Genomic DNA, 7,935 nt, shown 5'->3' with positions numbered 1-7,935 from the left:
TTATTATTAATAATAATAATAACAATAATAATGCTCTTTTTGCTTTCTGTTAATGCCATCAAAGTGCTCTGTATTTATCTGTTCATGTTAAATGTATGTAAAAGTTATTAAGAGACTTTATGAGTTTAGTGCACTATTATTTTATTCTGGTACAGAAGTTAATAAGTGCAAAGCAAGAGAACTGGGAATACGACCTTAGAGAAAGCCATAAACAGCCATTTAGGCTATCGATTGCCAGTCTGCAGCAACTCTCTTCAAATATATTTAAGCAATTTCATTAAATATTCATGTTCCTACACATCAGAAAATCACATGCTAGGAAAATTCTAAACCAATTAAATTCAACACCCTTTCAGATTGGCAGAGCAGTTCAATGCGACTTTAAACAGTGCAGATCTTCGCAGTTTGATGATCAGTCTTTCAGGACGAGTGGGGCTTTGACTTGGCCAGCAACCTCTGCACCCATGAGCTCCTCCACTATAGTCAAGGCAAACTCAAAGCTGGTTCCTGGCCCTCTGCTGGTGATCACGTTACCATCCTTCTGAACTCGAGCCTCTGAATATTTATAATGATCTGGGGGAAGAATACAAAATAATTCATATGGCTAAAGATATCACCACAGTCGAGAAGTGCAATCTTTATTTTTTGTTCTCCTGCAGCAAACGAAACACAAAAGCACCCCAGTTTAAGAAGAACACTACATTGTAACTTTCGGTCTGCAGACAACAGCTATATAATTATGTAATTAATTAAGAGATCACAAATGACCTACAACATTTCTAGACATATGCAGTATGTACATATCCATTGTGTTTAATGAAATGAAAAGTAACATCCACCATAATTTTTGTTTTTATTATTTCATTAGTTGATCATAGCACAAAAACATATTTACATGTAAAGTGCACAATATGCATTAAGCAGTACGCTAGAAGTCCTTTCAAACACTGTTACTTATCATTCTCCAACAGTTGTCACTAACTGTGTTTACATGGACCCTAATAATACGTTAGTAAAAAAAAGTCACATGTAACCATGTCAATTGGAATGAGTTGTCCATATCTGATTGAAATTTAATTTGGGTTGTAAGTGGTGGTTTAAAGGGGTCATATGATGTTGCTAAAAAGAATATTATTTTGTGTATTTGGTGTAATGAAATGTGTTTATGCGGTTTAAGGTTCAAAAAACACATTATTTTCCACATACTGTACATTATTGTTTCTCCTCTATGCCCCGCCTTTCTGAAACTTTCTGAAATTTTTACAAAGCTCATCGTTCTGAAAAAGCGAGGTGTGCTTTGGAGAAACGACAAACAACAAGCGCTTCTCGCGTTTGATCAGTGGCAGATCCTTTAAATATGAAAACGTACTTACGTGAGTCAGAAGTGCTGGCATTTTAGTCTAATGTTACTCTCCCAGGATCAGTAAACAGTCCTCCATAAAATGTGCTGCACACATCTGAATATTTGGGTTAAACTGTTCTGGAACAGTGTTGTAAATACAACTTAGCCACTGATTTCTAGTCGTGTCCTCTTTTGGAAGGCCAAACAAAGTAGTTTCACACGGCGGCTAGGGTGAGCAGAGGCAGGGGTTGAGAACAGCGCAGTCGGCGGATTCGACGAAGGAGCGGCCGGCTGGCTTGCGGCAACCACATGTGACGACCCCAGGCTGGACTCTGCTTCATCCACGGTGAAAGCCGATCCGGCGATCCACAGCGCGAAGACATGTGGGGTGTGTTAGAACGAGCCGTTTTAGGTAGGTGTGGCTGACTCTTAACTTTTATAAAGAATATCTCTTTGGATTTGAGACTTTAGTCTTAGCAACTTTACAGATCTTCTTTATGCACCAAGAGCTTGTAACACTCCAAAGAGAAAGGAAAAATTGAAATCGCATCATATGACCGACCCCTTTAAACCTTTTCTAATCCAGTCGATAGGACATGTAAACTCTTGTCTTGATCGGATTGAAAATCAAAACTGGGAAGTTCTACGCATGTGCAATGACGTAGAAATGGCAGAATGATGCACAGAACGAGCTGCTGTTGTTAAATCTTAAGTGTCAGAAATTCACTCATCGACTGTGAAATGGTGCAGGACGAATGCACCACCAGTCCTTGCTTTAGACTCTCATCCACAGCTTGTTTTGGGCAGGGGAAGCGGCATTTTACTGCTTGATAATTACAAGCAACACAGCACAAAGCTTCATATGCTCATCGTCTCCTAAATAGGACTGAAAATAGATAAATATAAAGTCTGCTTTTTAAAACAAAGAAAGGCTAGTATGCGTGTCTTCAAACAGCGGGAAACTCTGTATATTCATGCAGTGTGTGTATGTCAAAAGATCAAATCCTATTTGAAGCATGTGACATATAAATGCGCACATCAACTCAATCAATTTATTTAGCGTTCATGAAAACACTATGTTTGGATTCATCAGTCAGACTGATTTCATGTCAACGTAGCTATTGTGCTATTACCTACAGCACCCTCTGTTGGATGTTTATTGTGTGGTGTTTTCCATGACATGCCTGTCAAGTATGCAAGTTTCCATCACCGACATTAAAGGCTTGTGTGAAAAAGACTAGGTATGTGTAGAGACATTACCACCAGCCATCATCTTGTCCTTGGCACCTGGATGGGTGGTAACTGTGCTGCCATATGCGATACCGTGTGCCAAGAGTGCCGTCGGGCCTGCAACAGGTCAGAAAATTACATGAAGTTAGACAATTTCACCTTATTTCTCTTAAAAGCAGGAAACTGTGAAGAAAAATGATCCTGTGATTCTTGAACGAACCTGTTTGGTGTGTAAATGATGTGCTACCTTGTGCAAGTACAAATTCCAATCACAATTTCTTCAGAAAAATTTGCAAATCTAGTTATTATTAATATAAAACTCCTGCTACAGTGCATGACTCAGTGCCAGTGCCTGGAAGGGGCAGTGACTTTTACATGGTGTAAATCATTTCGCTATCAGCCAAACATCAATATATTGTTATCTAAAATAAACTGGGTATACAATTTCCATCTAATCCTGCAATCTGCATTGGAAGGAGGAAGCAAGTAAAAATAGGGGTCTAAAAATAACAGAGGACTTGCTGCATTATCGTTGGCAGTGCCCTGGCTGTGCACTGAGCTCATCTGAACATTAATGAAAAGAGAGCTCTTAACTATTGATTGTGCACCCTGCCAGACGCCCAGTGCGGTCTAGTGATTACACTTTCTCTGGCAGGACATTTGCTGACCGATCTGATCCTTGCATCTACTGTTACGGGTCTTGCTCGTGAAAAGCTCAGTCCACAAAAGGAAATAAAAGAAAGGCAGGTATAATAGACCTTTATGCCCTAATCACAGTCTTTTGTTCCAGAACATTTAACAACTTTCATAAACTTAATTCTCATTCCTGCGTTCATGTATTTTCTATTGAAACAGGAAGTAAAAAAAATACTGTGTTCAAATTAATAAAAATAAAAAAAACTATATAAATATACAGTAAATAAATAAATAACTGTATTATTATTATTACCACTAGCCTTTGGCTAAGTCATAACCCTTCAAAACTATGGTTCTCTTCGTCTAATGACTAGTCATTCTCAGGTGACATTAGTAAAAGCAGACATCCCTATTCTAGAGACCATTATTGGACAAAAAAAATTACAATATTTTAAATTAATTTATATTTTTATATTTTCTGTTTTAATATTTTTTTTAGTTTTAGCAATTTTGTTCAGTGTCATTTTTATTATTTTTTTTTTTATTTTTTTTATATGTGCATATGTATTGGACAAAAAAAATTACAATATTTTAAATTAATTTATATTTTTATATTTTCTGTTTTAATATTTTTTTTAGTTTTAGCAATTTTGTTCAGTGTCATTTTTTTTTATTTATTTTTTTTTTTTTTTATATGTGCATATGGTTAGTTTTTATTAATTTTTATTTCAGTTTTAGTTAAGTTAAACTAAATGTAAATGAGAAAGAATGCCATGGCAACTAGCTGAAATAAAGTAAGTTTAAGGTTTTTTACATTTTATTTCAATTGAAGGTTATTTTATGTCATGTAACAAAAATGTTTTTTATGCTTTTAGTTAACTAAAAAAAACCTGAATGTCATCCATGCTTTTCATTGATTTTAAAAGGCCGCTAGAAGTTTAGTTGGTCAACTTTTAGGAGTAAACTAGTATTTAGCATATGCAAAGCTAATAGTCATGGATGTAGATTTCAGGTTCGGCAGCGTAATTACCCGAGAAATTGCGTATGTTAATTTATTCTTGACAATCTGATCATGCATTCTGAATCCATGTACACAGACTTGGTTTTTAAGGTGGCACTAAAAGAAGCCATTTCCTGTTCATTAGAGATCCCTATGGGGACATCTGCCGTTTTCTGGGACGCCTTCCACTCTCCTCGGCCACATGGCCTCAGTGTCCTCATTCACCACGTCCTTCACGAGCCCTTGAACGGCAAAGCTGATAGCACACATCTCTGTGTTCAATACACCCACAAATGAAGACGGACGTGCTTAATATCTGCAATTATTACAACTCATTATCCTCATAATTTGTATTTCCGATTTGTCATTTTACAGATCTGCAGTCATAATTATGATCCATTGAGCCATGAGCATCTTATTGACATAGATACGCCACACATCAGAAAGAAATCTTCTAGAAATTATCCAGACGGTTCAGGTGTACAAACGGGGGCAAAGGCCCGCTGGGAAAAAAAAAAACTACCAAAGGCCCTCTGGGAAATTTATACTGGAGGAAAAAGGTAATTTATGACTTCTCTTGCTGACATTTTGCCTAACAGAGCAGCACTGAAAAAGTTGAAATGATGTTTATCCAGGAAAAGGTTAATGTGTGCACAGAGGTCACGATATGAAGATTACCTGCACAGATTGCAGCGATCAGACCCTTCCTGCCCTCCTGGTCTTTCAACACTTCTTTCACAGCGGGAGACTACAACACACACATAATATGCTATTACTGAAATCACCGTCACACTGGCACAACACCTCTTCAATTTACATAATTATGCAATGTTTGCATTTCACAATACGAGCGCATTTGTAACCTCAGCAGATGACGCAAAGCTGTTTTCTATTTATTTGAGGGACACGGCATAATGTTATGCAAGATGCACATGGCGTGAGAGCTCTCCTAGGGAATCCGTTCAACTGTAATTAAAATACACATAATTAAAACATTCATACCTCAGAAAGGTTTTGAGCTCCAAGCAAACCTCCAGGCAGAAGTACAACATTATACGGACCCTGTCAGAAAATGACATTCATCTGCATTAAGCAGCAAACTTCTCATTATCTATGACATGCATACATCTACATGTATGCATCAAAGTTTTGTATGTGATAAATTCAAAATATTTATAGAAGTCTAGTTTAAATCGAGCTGTTTTTATTTAAAAGAATTTCAAATGAATTTGAATGGTTTTATTGGCAATGCATTATTTGGCCAGTGGATGGAGACAGCACTCAACTTCATTCAGCAGAAATCACTTCTAGTCAACTCTGAACTTATGAGAAGCCAGTTAAAGGCACAATATGTAAGATTTTTTTATTAAAATATCCAAAAACCACTAGGACGGTGTTATATATTTTGCTTACTTGTGTACTTACATTATCCCAAATGTTTCGAAGAATAAAAAAATAAAGAGAGAGCGAGAGAGACAGAAATATTTTAATAATTTAAAATAACTGTTTTCTATGTGAATATATGTTACAATGTAATTTATTCCTGTGTTCAAAGCTGAATTTTCAGCATCATTACTCCAGTCTTCAGTGTCACATGATCTTCAGAAATCATTCTAATATACTGATTTGCTGCTCAAGAAACATTTCTGATTATTATCAATGCTGAAAACAGTTGTGCTGCCTGCTTCATGTTTTTGTGCAAAATTTTTTTAGAATTCTTTGATGAATAGGATGTTCAAAAGAACAGCATTTATTTGCAACATTACAAATGTATTTGCTGTCACTTCTGATCAACGTAATGCATCCTTGCTAAATAAAAGTACTGGAGCAATAAATTTCTCTAAAAAAAAAATCGTCGTATAAAATCTGATTATGTAATGTCAGAGTCCAGCTGACTCCGTTCTGCAAAGCAGCAAACTTTGGCATTTACACACCGGCAGCAGTATGTGAGCATATACCGCTGCACATGAGCAGTCTCCATTCAACAGACACTGATCGCTGCATTCTCTTTACAAAGACAACTGCAGAAATTCAGATAATGCATAATATGTCCCGCGCACACATAACTAGTCGCCTACAGACATGATGCACACAGCAGCCCTGCATTAGCACAAGTCTCCACAGCTCAATGTAAAGTGCTGAACAGACCCCTGCTCTGCGCATGACATCCACCGGGATCACCGTCTCCATCTCCTCCGCGCCCTTCGCCAGAATCACCAGAGCTCTTTTCCCAGCCATGAGTGTGAGTCTGAGGGCCTGTAAATGTCTGCAACACAATGCAAACCCACACACATACGACACACTTATTATAAAAGGCGTTTCCGGGTCTGGTTACTTGTGGGGAACTACCAGGCAAAATAAAAGTCTTCTTTTCCTTCTTGCGTTCATTTATAATATTCATATGTGTAATCATGTACGTTGTATTATTGTTAAAACTGAATCATGCGTATTAAAACACAAATATATATTTTTTTATTTTACAATAAAAAAATAATTATTACAGAAAATACTACAGACTGTATCAATATCTGAGGTGTAAAAATCAATTTTATTACAAATAGTCATCATGAAGATGAAAGAAAATGTGGACCCTTTAACCCGAATATACCCTTAAATGCATAGTGTCCACTACAGATTTATTTTCAGTTATGGAAGGACAAATACATTAATAATACCGGAATAAAAGGGTACCTTATATCGTATTATTTTTATCTGTCTGGATCTGCTTGAAAAAAATAGAGAGAGAGAAAGAGAGAGAGAGAGAGAGGTAAACATTCCAGGTGTATATATGGTTACAAATTATGTAATAGTACATACTTTCACTTATGTGAGTTTATTTATTTATTTATGTTTAGATTAAAAGTAAAGTTGTTTTCAATACGGGGCAGGTATTTGGGGGAAATGCAGATATTCGGCCACTAGAGGACGCTATAGACCATTGAATTGCAGTTTCAGACACAGTATTTGTAACTTGTTGATGGGCCTAAAACAGCATTCAGTGTCATCGTCTTTATGAGGAACAGAAATGTTGACACTTGAGGCAAATTTCCAATTTATAATGAATGTACACATTTGAATGAGATGCAGATGAAGACCTGGAACATGAAGGATTTGTATGAACTTTTACTAATACATTTTTAAAAATCTGCTCCAGTGCAAAATTATCTAAATCATGCGCTCTAAAGACACATTAACAAAGTGCAAGTCTCAAGCTGTTACAGATAAAGCATCTGGAGTTTCCATTCTCGGACACTTCTCTCAGGTTTGCAATCTCTGTGCATTGAGACCCTGGTATATGATGCTTTGGTCCAGAATACATTGCAGCAGTGGACGACACACACAGCGCAGGTTCTGGCAGCAGCCTGTTTGTTGCGTGCCTGTGTGCAAATCCAGCAAGCAGCGGTGATTACCAGCATATGCAGCTGGGATCAACTGAGCTCACCCTACATAGCTTATTTTCCCTTTATTTAATTATTTCCCCAACTCTTTATCTCAAAAGCTTATAGACAGTATGCCTGTGTTGTAAATACAAAATGGAAATTAAAGTTGTTTGTAAAACAGGTAACCCTGGTAAGACAGGGATTATGCTTGGAAACACTGGCGATGTGGAGTCGCCTGCTCAACCATCTGTGCGTAGTCCTCAACACACTCGCTGCTGGCAGACGCTCGTGCTGGTTAAGATGCACTGACACATTCTCAAGACAAAAGAGAACATCCTTGAGTTTGG

General features: G+C 37.1%; 1 pseudogene; it reads right to left on the bottom strand.

Moving 5' to 3' along the window:
• Positions 1-120: 120 nt before the first annotated feature.
• On the bottom strand, positions 121-6,540 carry LOC107712943 (protein deglycase DJ-1zDJ-1-like; annotated as a pseudogene).
• Between the last annotated feature and the right edge of the window lie 1,395 nt (positions 6,541-7,935).

Source organism: Sinocyclocheilus rhinocerous, unplaced genomic scaffold (genome assembly GCF_001515625.1).
Source record: "Sinocyclocheilus rhinocerous isolate Xijiao unplaced genomic scaffold, SAMN03320098_v1.1 scaffold147, whole genome shotgun sequence".
NCBI lineage: Eukaryota > Metazoa > Chordata > Actinopteri > Cypriniformes > Cyprinidae > Sinocyclocheilus > Sinocyclocheilus rhinocerous.
This window is presented reverse-complemented; position numbering and strand designations above follow the sequence as displayed.